This window comes from Emys orbicularis, chromosome 2, assembly GCF_028017835.1.
Source record: "Emys orbicularis isolate rEmyOrb1 chromosome 2, rEmyOrb1.hap1, whole genome shotgun sequence".
Taxonomy (NCBI): Eukaryota; Metazoa; Chordata; order Testudines; family Emydidae; genus Emys; species Emys orbicularis.
In genome coordinates this window covers 257,549,988-257,567,718 of record NC_088684.1, presented here as the reverse complement: position 1 = coordinate 257,567,718, position 17,731 = coordinate 257,549,988, and positions in this window count along the sequence as shown.

The following is a 17,731-nucleotide window of genomic DNA, read 5'->3' as shown; positions in this document are numbered from 1 at the left end:
CCAGGGCCTGCGATCTAGCAACTTCTGCTAGTTGCCAGAAGAAAGCCTCATCCACCTCATCCCCCTGGTCTGGTGGTCTATAGCAGACTCCAACCACGACATCACCCTTGTTGCTCACACTTCTCAACTTTATCCAGAGACTCTCAGGTTTTTCTGCAGTTTCATATCGGAGCTCTGAGCAGTCATACTCCTCTCTTACATACAACGCAACTCCCCCACCTTTTCTGCCCTGCCTGTCCTTCCTGAACAGTTTATATCCATCCATGACAGTACTCCAGTCATGTGAGTTATCCCACCAAGTCTCTGTTATTCCAATCGCATCATAGTTCCCTGATTGTGCCAGGACTTCCAGTTCTCCCTGCTTGTTTCCCAGGCTTCTTGCATTTGTGTATAGGCACTTAAGATAACTCATCGATCGTCCCTCTTTCTCAGCATGAGACAGGAGTCCTCCCCTCTTGCGCTCTCCTGCTTGTGCTTCCTCCCAGGATCCCATTTCCCCACTTACCTCAGGGCTTTGGTCTCCTTCCCCCGGTGAACCTAGTTTAAAGCCCTCCTCACTAGGTTAGCCAGCCTGCTGGCGAAGATGCTCTTCCCTCTCTTCGTTAGGTGGAGCCCGTCTCTGCCCAGCACTCCTCCTTCTTGGAACACCATCCCATGGTCGAAGAATCCAAAGCCTTCTCTCCGACACCACCTGCGTAGCCATTCATTGACTTCCACGATTCGACGGTCTCTACCCAGGCCTTTTCCTTGCACAGGGAGGATGGACGAGAACACCACTTGCGCCTCAAACTCCTTTATCCTTCTTCCCAGAGCCACGTAGTCTGCAGTGATCCGCTCAAGGTCATTCTTGGCAGTATCATTGGTGCCCACATGGAGAAGCAGGAAGGGGTAGCGATCCGAGGGCTTGATGAGTCTCGGCAGTCTCTCCGTCACATCGTGTATCCTAGCTCCTGGCAAGCAGCAGACCTCTCGGTTTTCCCGGTCGGGGCGGCAGATAGATGACTCAGTCCCCCTGAGGAGGGAGTCCCCGACCACCACCACCCTCCTCCTCCTCTTGGGAGTGGTGGTCGTGGAACCCCCATCCCTAGGACAGTGCATCTTTTGCCTTCCAATCGGTGGAGTCTCCTTCTGCTCCCTTCCCTCAGATGGGTCATCTAGTCCACTCTCCGCATTAGTACCTGTGGAGAGAACATGGAAACGATTGCTCACCTGTATCTCCATTGCTGGTGCATGGACGCTCCTCTTTCTCCTTCTGGAAGTCACATGCTGCCAAACCTCTTCACAATCCTTCTGTCCCTGCTGTGCCTGCTCTGAATCTTCAGAACATTGTGGCCGTAGAAGCATCTCCTGACGTCTGTCCAGGAAATCTTCATTTTCCCTTATGCAACGCAGTGTTGATACTCGTTTCTCCAGCCCTCGAACCTTCTCTTCCAATATGGAGACCAGCTTGCACTTTGTACAGACAAAGTCGCTTCTGTCCTGTGGAAGAAAGACAAACATGGCACAACCTGTGCAGGTTACAACAGCTGATCGCTCACCTTCCATATCCCTGTCCTCTTAAGAGCTTCCTCAGCTGTTGCAGGAACTACTCAGAGAAACCTGCAGATGAAAGCCTCAGTGAGCTCTCTCCAGGCGAACTCCCAGGCAAACTCCCTCTGTTAGCCTCTGCTGTTCGCCGCTCAGCTGGTTCGCTGCTGACTGCCCTTATATACCAGTCAGGCCCACTCAAGGCCCACCAACACAGCCCCCCTAATGCAGCACTTAGCGTACCTCCTCTCGGACAGCTCCCAGGCAAACTCCCTCTGTTAGCCTCTGCTGTTCGCCACGGGACCGGTTCCTCATCGTCGCCCGCAGCTGCTTCTCCACTGTCTGTGTGCGTTGCACCATTGTGCCCTCCGGGGTCGAGCAAACCACGTCTCTGCCGAGGCCCCCGATGAAGTCACCGGTGAGCTCTGGGCGTCGGTCGTCGTCGTAATCCGTCGGCCACCAGGAGGGATCCGGGCAAGGCTAAATTTCAGCCTCGAGCCCACCCAGGGACGCCAAAACTGTTAACGCCCAAGTGCTCGAGGCGGACTTCAAATGGTCCGTCGCCCGGTGTGCTTGGCACCAATAAAGACACCGAGGGGAGAAAGCAAGCCAAGTTTATTTCAGAGCTCTGAAATGGCACTAGGAGACCAGCATGTCTCAAATCCAGTGCAACAAATACAAATAACTTTTACCTTTTATACTTCAAGCAGTTTCTGTGTAAGCCTTTGTCTGTTACTCCCTCTTACTACTACTCCCACCCCTCCCTTCTCTAGCCATTACAATTAGAATAGTTCCCATTCGTCTGCTTATCTTTTGGCCTTGCAAGGCCTGTTTACAGCAGCTGCCTGCTAGAAAAGCTGACCCTTACATTTCTGCTTCAGCTTGCTACAGAGCCTGTAAGCAGTGAACACAGAAGTAGGTGAGAGTTCACAAGATGGAGTTTGGGGGTTCAGATAGGCCCAGAGCAAGAGAGTTTCATCGACACTTTGGTCTTCTGCTCTCCCGAGTTACCTGGTAGCTATGCCTAGTGGACCCCAACAGAGGGCCAGGTAGGAAAGGCTGTGCCTCCCTGAACAGCCTGGCCCCCGCCTCTATCTGCCCCCTTCCACTTCCCGCCCCCTGACTGTCCCCTCAGAACCCCCAACCCATCCAACCCCCCCCCCTGCTCCTTGTCCCCTGACTGCCTCTTCCCGGGACCCCTGCCCCCTATCCAACCCCCCTGCTCCCTGTCCCCTGACTGCCCCGACCCCTATCCACACCCCCGCCTCCTGACAGCCCCCCCCCCCCGGGACTCCCACCCCCTATCCAACCGCCCTCTGCTCCTCATCCCCGACCACCCCCTCCCGGGACCCCCCGCCCCTAACTGCACCCTGGGATCCCACCCCCTTATCCAGCCCCCCCTGCTCCCTGTCCCGACTGCCCTCCTGACCCCTATCCACATCCCCGCCCCCTGACAGGCCAGCCCGCCCGCCCCGGACTCCCAACGCTCCCTGTTCCCCATCCCCTGACCACCACCCCCAGATCGTCCACCCCATCCAACCACCCCCTCCTCCCTGACTGCCTCCCAAAACCCCCCGCTCCGTTACCCAACCCCCCTGCTCGCCGCTCCCTTACCAGCAGCAAGAGCTTGCAGACGCACACCCGGCCAGAGCCAGCTGTGCTCCCCATGCTGCCCAGCAGGAGCGGCGGGCCGATTGTGGGGGAGGGGCGACAGCCGGGGAGGGTCTGGGGACTAGGCTCCCCGGCCGGGAGCTCAGGGGCCAGGCAGGACAGTCCCGCAGGCTGTAGTTTGCCCACGTCTGCTGTAGGGCAAAGGGGCCTCTCCATCTAGAGTAATTTGCAGTATTAGTGGTGTTAGCCAGTTTTCCCTAGTTGTCTGTTTGGATCTTTCACACAGCAAAGGGGAAATAAAGACCTAAAAATATTGTAAAAGGAGACTGTAAAACCACAGAAAAGCTAGGGGGCTTAAGTTGAGGGTGTAGTAACAAACTATCTTAACTGTTTTTATAAGTGAGTAGATTACAAGATGAGATGGGTGAGGTAATATCTTTTTTTGGACCAACTTCTGTTAGTGAGAGAGACAAGCTTTCAAGCTACACAGAGCTCTTCTTCAGGTCTGGGGAAGGTGCTCGAGTGTCACAGCTAACTGTAGGGTGAAGCAAATTATTTAGGTTGTTACGGTTGGAGTACCTCCCCAGACCTGAGGAAGAGCTCCGTGTAAGCTTGTCTCTCTCACCAACAGAAGTTAGTCCAATAAAATATATTGCCTCACCCACCTCATCTTTCACTATTGCTTCTTAGTTGTACATTCAGATGAAGGAAGGCCAGGACAGCTCTCTTTTGATTTATTGCCTTTGCTTGCCTTGGGCAACATACCAACTCTGATGCTGCAATGTTTCTGTTATTAACAGGTGCTTTTACCTTATCTCTTGATAATAGATAAATCAAATAGGTTGCATTTTAAGAGTTATGTAATGTGCTGGTCTGTCTATTAGATAAACTAGTTCAGTCATCAGTAAGGGAAGATAAGTATTCAATTGCCCAAAGAAATTCTGGATCTCTCACCTGCCATGTGGCTTGTTTAGTCAATTACACCTGTGCAAATTGGGTGTAAAAAGTCTGCCTAATGAGAATTCTCCACTCACTTGCACCAGTAGTGACAAAAGAAGTGAAGAATCGGGCCCTATATCTCTAAGTGACACTTTCCTGAGCAAGACACAGTGGGGGAAATTCATCAAAGATAATATATGGATTTTTAATGTTTGCTTTTATTTTTGTTTCCTGTGTGAAAAATTATATTATTAACTTAATATAAATAAGTCCATTACTTGGGTGTCAGCTTGCTAGAAATATAGGACTCCAGAGCCAGATTCTGCTATCTTTACTCCTGCTGAGTAGTGCCTCCCCAATAAATCAATGGGACCACTTATGGAGTAAGGTCCAATGCAATAGACTAGATTCTTGGGTGTAGCCAGAATGTGCTCTCTGCAGGACCCTTGGTGGTAGCTTGCAAGGCTGTTCTAACCCCTACCTAGCAACAGTGGCTATTGGGGGAATCTTGAGGAGGGCTTTGGAAATGCCTCCCTTCCATCAGCCTCTCCACTAACCCCAGGGGCTGGAAAAGCACAGCATACATTAGAAGGAACAACTTTATATTAAATATTAAACTTTAAATATGGCAATAAGTAAATAAATAATTTTTTCAAATTGCAGCAATTTTGTCAGCAACTTTTAAAGCTGATTTGTACTTCATCTATGTTACCGGAGTTCTTTCAACCCAAAGCTCTTGGTAACTTTTACTCTGTGCGAGGTGGTGTCAGGAAATAAATCAGGGGAGACACGGCTGTCCGACCGATAGATGGCTGGCACAAACAGGACAACACAAGAGTGCTTTCACTTAAAGCTAAACTTTATTTAGTCTCAGGCACTTACACACGTCCGCTACAGGTTAGTAAAACACCCCCAACCCTTGATAATTACCGAAACTGAGTGTGGCTCTCGAGTGACACAACGGCAGACTTCCGGTGGCTAAATCTTCCATCTGCTGGTGGGGACCGCAAGATGTATCCAGAGGGAGAGTCCAAACAAGTCCCAAAAGAGTCCAACTACCTCAAACTTTTCCCCCTTATTTATACATTAGTAATGGAATGACATGTCCCTTAAAGAAAACTTGTAAACTAAGCAGTTTCAATGGTCAAGCAAGAGGTTCCTTCTGCTTATTGATTAACCAGGTGTGGGGTTTTCCAGAGTTTGCAGCCTTGAGGCCCCAATAGACATTCCTAGGGCAAATCCTGCTCTCCTAAAATGCATATATCAGCAACCTCAACACAATTCTTATCAGGAAGGACGCGGGGTCAAGCTGCCCTTTCTGTGGCACCCAACCCCTCCCCCCTCCCCCGCCTTGGTCAAGCTGAGACTGCTGACTAGGCTGCTTTTAGCAATAAGCCATAGTGGTTTCAGGCACTTTACTGGTTTGCCAAAATCTCCCTGTACAATCTAGACTGCCTGATGTGTGACTAACAAATAAAGTAATATTAACCTGGATGTTGTGAGCCTAACAGAGATAATATACGTCATGACACCTACAAATAGATGTGAACACTAAAGGAATATATACATATTAAGGAGCAAGAATCCATAACACAACTTGAGAAACCCCATAATGAACTGGATCATAGTCAGAGGAACATTTAAAAAAGGAAATCTTCCAGCATATAAATAGGATGAGAACCAAGATAACAGAGCACAGGAGAGACTTACCAGATGTTCCAGGCAAGTTAAAAAGTCTCTATGATCAATATTATGAAAAGCATCTGAGACATCTAACTAAATGAAGATGTGAAAATATCTGTAGTACTGTTTACACTCCTATCCATTCTTCCACAGAAAGACCCTATTAAGTCAAGGTAAATTGTACCAAGTGCCTTAAAGTAGTGCCTGTCTGTTCTAATTTTATTGATATAGCAAGCTGAGACTTAGTGTAATAGTGATTGTAGCACCCTATTAGGGATGAAACTGATAGGAAAATGCAATTGTCGCACACAGCTTGATTATTTTGATGTCAAATAAATATTTTTCTTACACTATTGTTACTGGAAAGGGAGTCAGTGGCCCACTACCATTGTTTTCCAAATGGACAACACTTGTGAGCCTTGGCTATAAATGTCGCAGTTTAAATGGAGTTCCTCTTTAAAATGCATTTGTCTGTCTGCAGACAGTAGGAGAATAAATTAGTTATGTTTAGTGCAGCGTTCTGACAATACCGTTTCAACAGCTCTGAAAATAGAGTCACTTCCACACTTTTATTAGTTTGTTACCATTCAGTACAACTTGTCATTTTGCTAAACTAGGTTTGGTGGCTTTTTCCTTCATACAATTTTGTGGGAATTTAGAGTTCATGAAAGATGCCTGATTAACAGCCCTGGAGATTTTACTCTATTTATCCACAGAATAGCTACGCTATGAGCAGTGACAGTTCAGTCTCTGTAACCGCTGCCCCAGCAAGGAGACATAATGCTGACCTAAAGGGACCACCCTCATGGAGCATGAAGGTAGTCCAGAGTTAGACTCATGTCTATGCAGTCCTTGTCCTCTCTGCAGAGACTGCCAAAAAGGCAACCAGTCAAACGCTAGTTGTAGTGATTAGAGCTGTAAATCCTGGACTCTGCTTCCTGTCTGCCACTGTCTCACTTCATGACCTTGGGCAAGTCACTGAGTTTCTGTGCCTCAGTTTCTCCATCTATAAAAAGTATGCTGCAATGCTTGGATGAAAGGAGCAATATAATGTAAGGTATTATTATTATAGGGTGGACATTTAGCCATCAATCCAGGAAAGCACAAACACATGAATTGTCCCACTGAAATTAATGGGCTACTTATGTGCTTAAAATTTAAGCACTAGCTTAAGTGCTCTGCTGGACTGGGGCATTATTCACTGAGACCATTACATTTATTTTACATAGGTCACTGAAAGCTATCATAGCGTAACAGCTCTTGGTTGCACCTGGGTTGGGTATGCCAGACTGAATATCCCTTCAGTCATGCTCAGTCATTAAATCCCCATAATATAATTTAGTAAAAAAGGACACTATCAAATAATTTAGGCCTCAGATACAGCCTTATCATACAACTGTTTAGGCCAAAATTTGCAAAAATGGGGGCCTACAGTTAGACTTCTGAGGTGGGATTTTCAAAAATGCCTGGGCAATTTAGGAGCACAAGTCTCAGTGACGATAGAATGTTAGTCTTAGTGTAAAAAGTACTTCAGATTCTAAGGAACACATTTTCAAAATAATGAAATTGCAGTTGGCAAGTTTTGCTTTCTTTGTTTGCACCTAAAGTTCAAGTGCACCTGCAAATTTGAGCACTTGTACCTCTAGCAACTGGTTTCCAGGTGCAAATCAGTCAGAGGTACAAGCACTCACAACTGTACATGCAATTCATTTTGTAGTTGCAAAAAGACAGATTTTTCAAGCATAAACTAAACCTGGTAAAAGGGATACTGGTCTCTAGCCTTGCTGAAAACGTACTTATTTTGTTTCTTAATTTAAAAAAAAATGTTTTTAACAACAAAAGCTACAGTTTTGGTGGGATACACAAAAAGGAAGAATGTAGATGTCATGATGCGTCTAAAAGGGTATTTCAAAGAATGAAATGGTACAAAACTAGCTAACAGTAACACATACTACAATGCTGTGGGGCCACAACAATCATAATACTTAATATGTAAAGCAAAATATAAGTGCTAACTAATTCATCCTTTTAACACCCTGTCAAGTAGGCCCCATAAGTGTTGCTATCCCCATTTTGAAATGGGGAAACAAAGACCGAGAAGTTGTCACATCCCTAAAGCTACAGAGGGAGTAAGGGTCAGAAACAGGATTGGAGTGGAGGAGTTCATGGCTCCCGGGCCTATCCTTAGGCCACCCTTATCTTCTGTCAGATATTTAGGATTAAGTGGATTAGCTTGAATGAAAATAAAGCAAGTAAAATATAAAGAAAATAATCATTCCCCCATTAGAAATCTAGGTATTTTTGACACTTTGAAAAACACATTTTTAGTATATTTTTTCATAAATAAGATTATTTTATTTGGACTAATATAAATGTAATATTCCGACTTCTGCATTATGCTTCGGTCTTTTAAACCAGTAAACCAGCTGAGAAAACACACTTCCTTTCTGTGTGTATCAAACCTGATCATAATAGGGAAAGATGATGGGCCAAACTGACTTCCGTGGAGTAAGGGCTTGTCTACACTTGAAATATTACAGCAGCAGAGCTCCCCAAGAGGCAGTAGCTAGGTTTGTATGGGGAGATTTTGGCAAACCAGTAAAGTGCCTGAAACCACTATGGCTTATTATTAAAAGCAGCCTAGTCAGCAGTCTCAGCTTGACCAAGGCGGGGGAGGGGGGAGGGGTTGGGTGCCACAGAAAGGGCAGCTTGAGCCCGCGTCCTTCCTGATAAGAATTGTGTTGAAGTTGCATTTTAGGAGAGCAGGATGTGCCCCAGGAATGTCTATTGGGGCCTCAAGGCTGCAAACTCTGGTAAAACCCACACCTGGTTAATCAATAAACAGAAGGAACCTCTTGCTTGACCATTGAAACTGCTTAGTTAACAAGTTTTCTTTAAGGGACATGTCATTCCATTACTAATGTATAAATAAGGGGGAAAAGTTTGAGATAATTGGACTTGTTTGGGACTTTTTTGGGACTTGTTTGGACTCTCCCTCTGCATACATCTTGCGGTCCCCACCAGCAGACGGAAGATTTAGCCACCAGAAGCCTGCTGCTGTGTCACTCGAGAGCCACACTCAGCTTTGGTAATTATCAAGGGTTGGTTTTACTAACCTGTTGCGGACATGTATAAGTGCTTGAGGCTAAATAAAGTTTAGCTTCAAGTGAAAGCACTCTTGTGTTGTCCTGTTTGTGCCAGCCATCTATCATCGGACGTCTGTCTCCCCTGTTTTATTTCCTGACACCACCTCGCACAGAGTAAAAGTTACCAAGAGCTTTGGTTGAAAGAACCCCAGGTAACAGGTTGATGGAAGAATTCTTCCATCAACCTAGCACTGTCGACCCTGGGGGTTAGGTCGGTGTTAACTACGTCATTCAGGGGTGTGGATTTTTCACACCCCTGAGCAATGTAGCTATACCTGATGTAAGTTCCAAGTGTAGACAAACCCATACACAAGGGATGATTTGGGCCCTTTCTATCTTGTAGCATTTTGATCTAAATGAGATTGAATTTATTTACTGGCATTTCTATTGTGCTCATCACTGGTGCACCTCGGTCCCTCCTATTCTCTGTGTGGCATATCACACTCTAGTCTCCTAGTGCCTGTGATGCTTTAGCCTGGTTTCGTTTTTTGGGTTTAGTCTATGGGTGCTAGGGTGACCAGAAAGCAAGTGTGAAAAATTGGGACGGGGGTGAGGTGTAATAGTGCCTATATAAGAAAAAGACCCAAAAATCGGGACGGTCCCTATAAAATCGGGACATCTGGTCACCCTAGTGGGTGCTGAGTGGTGTTGGTGGCCTGTGAGCTACAGAAGGTCACAACTTTGAATGAGACATAGCCCTTGTCGACACTGAAGGCAGGATTCTCTGTTCTACTCAGGTGACTTTGCACTGTCTAAGTGACCTTAAAGGAACCAGACAGGGCCAGTGGAGAATTTCTTGCTGGTGTCAAACAGGCAGGGATGGCTCTGCTGCCTTTTACACAAGCTGTGCTCTGAACTCCAGTGTAAGTAGCATGAGGGGGCATGTTGGGTGTGGATGGGACAATGGAGGGGCCTGGCAGGGCAGAGCTAAGCGAAATCTGATATTCCACTGTTGAAAGGGCTGATTGACCCTGAATCAGGAGAATCATCACTGTCTGCCTTCAGCCACCACATGCTGCTATGTTAGAGCTGTGCGTGGATGCAGTGGAGGATCAGGGCCTGGGTGTTTAGCTACCAGTGAAGCTGCACTTGTGTAAATCCCTAGTGTAGGCACAACATACACCAGTGCAGTATGATTTATACAGTTTCTACTGGCATAAATTGTACTGCACCACTAGCTACGCTAGGAGCTTGCCCTGGTGCAGTTTCACTGCTGGCGTACAAACTCATTGTAAGGCCTAATGTCCTGACTGCTTGTAAAGATAAAGATCTCAAGGGATCAAGCAAGTGTGCTAAACTTGCTGGTCAAATTCTAGTTTATATAGATTCATAGCTTCCAAGGCCAGAAGGGACCATTGTGATCAGCTGGTCTGACCTCCTGTGTAACACAGGCCAGAGAACTTCCCCCAAATAATCCCTAGAGCAGATCTTTAAGAAAAACGTCCAATCTTGATTTAAAAATTGTCAGTGATGGAGAATCCACGATAGGGTGACCAGATGTCCCGATTTTATAGGGACAGTCCCAATTTTGTTTTTTTTTTCTTATATAGGCTCCTATTACCCCCCACTCCCGTCCCGATTTTTCACATTTGCTGTCTGGTCACCCTAATCCACGATGACCTTTGGTAAACTGTTTCAGTGATTAATTAGTAACTGGGGGGTAGCTACCTTATGCCTACCTAAAATTCCTCCTCATTTGGATAAGGTATTCTTAATTCCCAGCCTTAAAGTATTAATTAACATTCCTGTGCACTGTTAAACAGCTGCTGACTTCCAGTCCAGAGGTATCTACATTTCAGTAGTGGCCACATTAGGTGGTAATTTGTAAATCAATTTGGCATCTTTCTGGATGAAAGAGGCTTCATAAAGGTAAGGCCATTTTTAGCATCTTAAAATGAAAATCTGGTGGGAAAATAGGAGTGTTTTCTCTTACACAAGAGAGCGAACAATCAGATTTTATTTTTTTGCCATGTAGAAATTCAGACTATTAGTGGCTCAAATGCTAATTATTATATTTTTTTTCTTAAACATCAGGTTTTCTCTATAGAATAAGAAGAGACATTTTTACTCTTATCCCTCCAGCTCATTCTCACGTGCTCTTTTCTTTGTATGTCAGTGGTTTTTGTTTTTTCTCACAATAATCCTTTTCTTCATTCTCTTTTTATAAAAGTCTGAATTTCAGAGGTCTGAGCATTGGTGAAAGCTAACCGAGAGGATTTCCTAGATATATTGCATACAGATCAGGGGTTTAGTTCCTGGCCTCTTAACAGATTGAACATGAATAATGTTTGCCTTTGGTAACTCCCCTGGCCCTGGGTATTTTTATCACTTTTTCTTCATATAATCTCTCCCCTCAAAGGTTCTCAAGCAGAGGAAACAGAAATAAAATATCTTTCATAGTCTAAGAATGCTTGATGTGGCCCATTGATAGCATTGGCTTTGGGCATGCACTGTGAGAGATTAAGTGAATTCTTGGACCTTGCCTCTTATATGGCTAGCTCCCCAGCAGCAGACAGTAATGAGGCAATATTAATAATCAGAGGTAGTTGCATATTGAAAGACATCTTCCATGAATTTTTGCTCAGATTTTAACAAGAGTCTGTTTTGACCAGGACCACATACGTTTTGTGCTCACTTTCGGAACATATGTATGTAATTGGATAGTTCTGCTATGAATGTTCAGGGAGCATGATCCAGAGTATCGCCAGAAGGTGCTGAATGCCCTCAATTTGCATTGAAAAAATGGAAACTGAAGGTGCTCAGCTCGTTGCAGGATCACGCCTAATAAGTGAATTTCAAAGCTGTGAGCATACGTATTAGAGCTGGACAGAAAACGTTCTTCTTTTCGACTGTGAATTCTGATTTTTGTCAAAAAAAAAGAAAAAGGAAAACCAAAGAGTATCTTTTTGCAACAAAAACTCAAATTTTTCCATGGAAAGCAAACACCTTTCATGGAGTCAATTTTTTTTCTTGAAAACAGCCCTGGCAAAAATTAGGCACTCGTTATGGGCTTGATGTTGAAATTTTGGGGTAAGGTTCTATGGCCTGTATTATATGATCATATTGGTCACTTCTGGCCTTAAATTCCATGAATTATTTCGAATCACTCAGCTTCAATAATAATACTTTGCAGTTATATAACACACTTTGCCTCTGTGTGCCTGTGTTTCCCCTCCCACCTTTGTCTGTCTTGTCAATTAGAGTGTAAACTCCTTGAGGCAAGAACCGTCTCTAACTATGTGTTCATACGGTGCCCAGCATAATGGTCCTCTAGGTGCTACTGTAATACAAATAATAAGTGGCGTAAAGAAGAATGGGAAACAGAACCACACGACAGTTAAAACACAGATCTTCAAAAGTGTTGCCTAATGTTAAGTGTCTCTGTTCTTGGGTGTACAAATTTAGACTCCCAAGGCTGATCTGCAGACACTCAACATGGCTGAAAAATCTAGCTTGTTAAAATTGCGCATCCAAAATTCATGGCATCCAATATTAGGGAGGGACTATTCTTGAAGATTTTGTTCTAAGTGACTTACCCAAGGTCAGATAGGAAGTCTGTGCCAGAGCCAAGAGTAAAACCTAGATCTTCTTACTCCTAATCCAATGCCTTATCTCCAAGACCATACATCTGAGAGCTATGGGAAAACAACTATAAATTCTTCACTCTGTTCAGTCAACATTGTCCTCTGCTACAGCCTTCAGGCTCTGGTTCAGGAAGGCACTTAAGCATGTGCTTAAGTCTTTCCCTGTGCAGGATAGTACTTAAGCATATGCTTAACTTTAAGCACCTGCTAAAGTGCTGTCCTGAATAGCGATGGTTTCCTGAAATGGCGCCCCACCAGTGTTGCTCCTGAAATGTTGCTCGACTCTCAGAGAAGAGCTGCATATGCATCGCTCCTTTGTCATTTTGCTTGTCTCCTTTTGAAGGGGTAGGCCAATTCTCTCTAGTTTCGTTCCTTATTTTCTTTCTTGGTGCATTAGCCCAACCCCTATGAGAGCTTCACAGTGGACGATTACAATTCAAGTTTAACATTGCAAGGCAGGGTACGCCTTCCTCACCTCTTCTATAGGATCAATTAAGGAGTGGAGATAGGATCATCTAAAGGAGACCCATCCAGTCTCTATCTCAGTTCAGGGCCTCAAGAGGAGTGATTTAAAAACCAGGAAAATTGGTGGCGATCATCATGGAATATTTTTCTAGCCGTGGAGGACAACACCAAAATATATTTGATATGATGAGCTACTTAAGACTCTCACTCATAAGCGCTGACTTTTGTTTTGAAGAGGGGTGTGTGTTTGCGGGGAGGGCTCTGCCAGTTTTGGGGGAAGGCTATTTTCAGCATATTTATACACTTCTTTCATATTTTAGTTATTGAATATGTGTCTACCATTGGTATCTTAACAATTTAATCATTTCCAAAATAGTAATGCACTACATAATTTACATCATCATGAATTACAGCAGGGGTCGGCAACCTGTGGCACGCGTGCCAAAGACAGCACGTGAGACGATTTTTAATGGCACGCTGCTGTCTGCCGGAGTCCCGGCAGGCAGCAGCGTGCCATTAAAAATCCTGCCCAGCCCGGCCCGGCCCGGCCCGCTCTTCTCCGCCCTCTGCCCCCCCACACCCTTCCGTGGGGGCAGGGGGCAAGGGGCAGGGGGCAGAAGCTTGGTCCTGCCGGCTCCCCTGCCTCTTCCCACAGTGTGCTGGGTTCCTGCCCCTCCTCCTCTCCGTCCCTCTCTCCCTGCCGGCCTGATCAGCTGATGGCCCTTGCGAGGGAGGGGGTCGAGAAGGAGCAAAGTCAGCATGCTCGCTGCTCCAGGCGGAGGCAGAGAAGAAGTGGGGGCAGGGCCTTGGGGAAGGGTGGTGGTGGAATAGGGGCATATCCCCTCCACCCCCCTGCTCTGACCCCCCCCCACACACCCCGCAGCCCTCTGCCCTGACCCCCCCACACACACCCAGCCCTCTGCCCTGAGCCCTGTGCCCCGCACCCCCCCAGACGCCTGCCCTGAGCCCTGACCCCCCCCACACACCCAGCCCTCTGCCCTGACCCCCCCATAGCCAGCCCTCTGCCCTGAGCCCTGCAGCTCCGCACACCCCCTAGGCCCCTGCCCTGAGCCCTGTACCCCCCTCATACACACCCAGACCTCTGCTTGACTCCTTCACCCCCCCCATGACCCCAGCCCTGACTCTGGCACCCCCACACATACCCATCCCCCCCACCCCATGACCTGACACCTGCACCTCCCTCACATGCCCCCAGCCCTCTGCCCTGACTCTTGCACCCCCCCACATACCCAGCCCCCCCACATCCCATGCACCCCTCACATCCCCACCCCCACCCTGAGCACCAAACGGGAGCTCCTGCAACCCCCCCCCCACATTCCCACCTGCACCCCTTGCACCAAATGGGAGCTGCCCAGGTAAGTGCCCCACACCCAAACCTCCTGCCCCAACCCTGAGCCCCCTCCCTCATTCTAGCTCCTGGCCAGACCCTACACCCCAACCCCCAGCCTGCTCCTTCACCCCCAGCCCTGTGCTCAGTGCACTCCCACCCTCAGCTCAGTGCAGACAGAGGAAGAGAAAGGGCCAGATCCAGGGAGATGGTAGGTACCCACTGTATGTGGGCAGGGCCGGGACCCCAGACCAGCAGCGGGCTGAGCGGGTCTGGCAGCTGGGATCTCAGCTGGCAGGAGCCGGCGGATGGAACCCCTGAGCGGCAGTGGCTTGAGCCGCTCAGCCCACTGCCGGTCTGGGGTTCCGGCCGCCAGCCCTGCACAGCCCACTGCTGGTCTGGGGTTCTGGCTGCCGGACCCTTGCCAGCCGGGGTCCCAGCCGCAGGCCCCGCTCAGCCTGCTGCCGGCCTAGGTGAATAGAACCCCAGACCAGCAGCGGGCTGAGCGGGCCGGCGGCGTAAGATCAACATTTTAATTTAATTTTAAATGAAGCTTCTTAAACATTTTGAAAACCTTGTTTATTTTACAATACAACAATAGTTTAGTTATATAATATATAGACTTATAGAGAGAGACCTTCTAAAAAACATTAAAATGTATTACCGGCACGCAAAACCTTAAATTAAAGTGAATAAATGAAGACTCAGCACACCGCTTCTGAAAGGTTGCCGACCCCTGAATTACAGTATATTAAAATCATTGCACTCACCTACAAACTGTCCTTACTAACATCCCAGTTTAAAGACATTATGTCTCACTGTAGCTTTCCAGATGAAACTGTCAGCAACACTGTGGCTCATGTGCTGGCAGCCCCTATGTTTTTTCGGTGGGTGCTTGAGCCCGGAGAACCACAGAGTCGGCACCTATGCTCTCATTTGCCTTTTTTTCTGGAGAAACAAAAAGTGACTCTTAAAGAGAGTCTGTCGTAACAGCCCTAAACTTTACCAAGACTAAATTACACAGCAAGACTCTGCCATCTCTAATATCTAAAATCTGTGGCATCATTTTTCAGTGTCAAGCCATCATTTCTTCAAAAAGCTTCCCACAGCTTTGTTAGGTTACAAATACGCTTTTATAATTTCTCCCAATAATAGTGTTCATGTTGACTAGGATCTGGTGAGGTCATGTGACTATCTTATTACTCATCTGAGATTCTGCTTTTCTGTACTGGAATCTCAGCTATGGCAAGTTCAATCTCAATAGTGCATTTTACTAGATTTAATTTTAAAAAATTGTACTAAAATGAATTTAAAAATTGCAAGTTAGATTAAAAACTCATTATACTGTGTTTCTTTACCCTTAATTTACGTCTAAAGGCACTCTCTTTCACATGTGTTTTGCATTACCATACCACAAGGTATGCAGTTAAGCGATCTGTTAACTACAGAAGCTGGGTCTATGCCATTTGCAATTTAACAGCATTTGATATAACTGAATTTGACGTTTATTGAGGTACAGTTCTACTAGTATCTTTAATTGGTAACATCTTTACCATGTTACTGGACCTTCTTTTACCTAACAAAGATATGAAGATCTAAAAAAGATATTTTTACACGGCTCTTCTATAGTGCTTTCTGTTCAAGTATTTCAAAGTGCTCTTCAAATATTGGTAATGTTAATGCTCCCTGTGAGGTGGGGTAGTCCTCCCACTTCACATATCGAGAAACTGAAACAGAGGGATTAAGGCCTACATTTTCAAATGTGGCCTCTAATGTGGAGAATCAATCCCTGGATCTCCGGCCTTCTTGTGCTGTGCTTTTACAACAGGCTATGCTTCCTCTTAATCAAGGAACATCTTGCTTGTTCCATCTAAGAAACTGAGCTCTAATCGCCAAATCCTCAGCTGGTGTAAATGGGTGTAGCGCTGCACCCTAAACCCTCAAATCAAATTCTTCTGGTATTTTTTTTTTTTAGAAAAGAATACATATTTTGAACTCCTAAATATTTGTGGCTTTTTTAAAATAACCTTTATGTGATTAAAGAGTTTTTATAGTTGCATCAAAATAAATCCTCAACAATTATATGAGAATCAAAGAACAGAGCAACCAAGGATGATTTACATTTAAACTTCCAAAGCTGAAAATATTGTGATGCATGTTGTTGAACACACACTTTTAATACTGCAGAGAAATGCATTCGAACAGTATTGCAAACTGTATGTGGGACTGGTGATTAGATGGGTAACAGAGAAGCAGAGAATTATCCACAGACCAGGTGTAGTATAGGCATAGATATCCGGCATGTTCACTATTACATGTCTTCAGCTTGGAAGTACATAAACTTACATTCTGAAATGGGAATGCAAAGTGACATATAAATAGCTTTATTATCTCTCAGAAACATTTATTTTTAACTCGTAATTTGTTACTGTTCATTGCTTCAGCTTCATGCAACCTCTGTAGTAAAGTTTGTAAAACCTATCTCCGCTCAGAAAGCATAACTTTAAAAAGAAAATTAATTATCCTTTACCACCAACAAGATTGGTTTCCTTAGTAAAACAACTATTTTGTATCCCTTTGCCTAACCTCTATTCCTCCTTCCTCTGTGGTGTCTGTTATCAGAGCATCCCATTTGCAGCCGTGAAAGCTGATGAGCAGTCCATGCACTGGCATAGCATTGCTCAATTGCAGAATCTCCTGTCTAATGTTAAAAGTGGGTCCAGACCTCCTTGGCTAGGGGCTGATAGCTGTACTATGCAGTCTTATGTGCCGAGTGGATGGAGAGTGGGGATAATGGGAGAACAGATTAAGTGTGGGGGGAGAAAACTTCACCGAGGGAAAAGAAATGATGTGATGCTAAACGCCTCTTCTTCTGAAAACGAAGCCTGTTACCTGCATGTGGCTATATACATGTGGTATATGTTACCTAGTGTGGATGCAGTGCTGCTATAGGCTGGATGGAATTCAGTGCTGCTGCTATTTGTGATTATGTCGCTGGCTAGCCTGCAAAGAAGTTATAAGCCTTCTTACGACTGACAGGCCTGCTAATAGATACTTTTCTTTAGCTCAAATGATAGAGCCCGGTGTTGTTTTGGCACCAAAAGTCCTGGATTCTTTACCCCAGGACATGTGTAGTTTAGCTTGTGACATTATTTACACTACAGCTGGCTGAAATTTTTCACTGAAACATTTTTTTAAAAATTGATGAAAAAAAGCTTTTCAGTCAAAACATATTTTTGCAGAAACTTTTTATTTTGGTAGAAAATGTCTGTTTTTTAATCCCCCTGATGGCAAAATGAAAAATCTTCAATAAAATTTTTAGTTTTCAATAACTTTGTTTTGGTTCTTGAAAATTGTTCAGGCTTCAGGGAAAAGGACTATTTTTGTTACATTTACCTATGAAAAACAATTGGAATTTTTCAACAGCT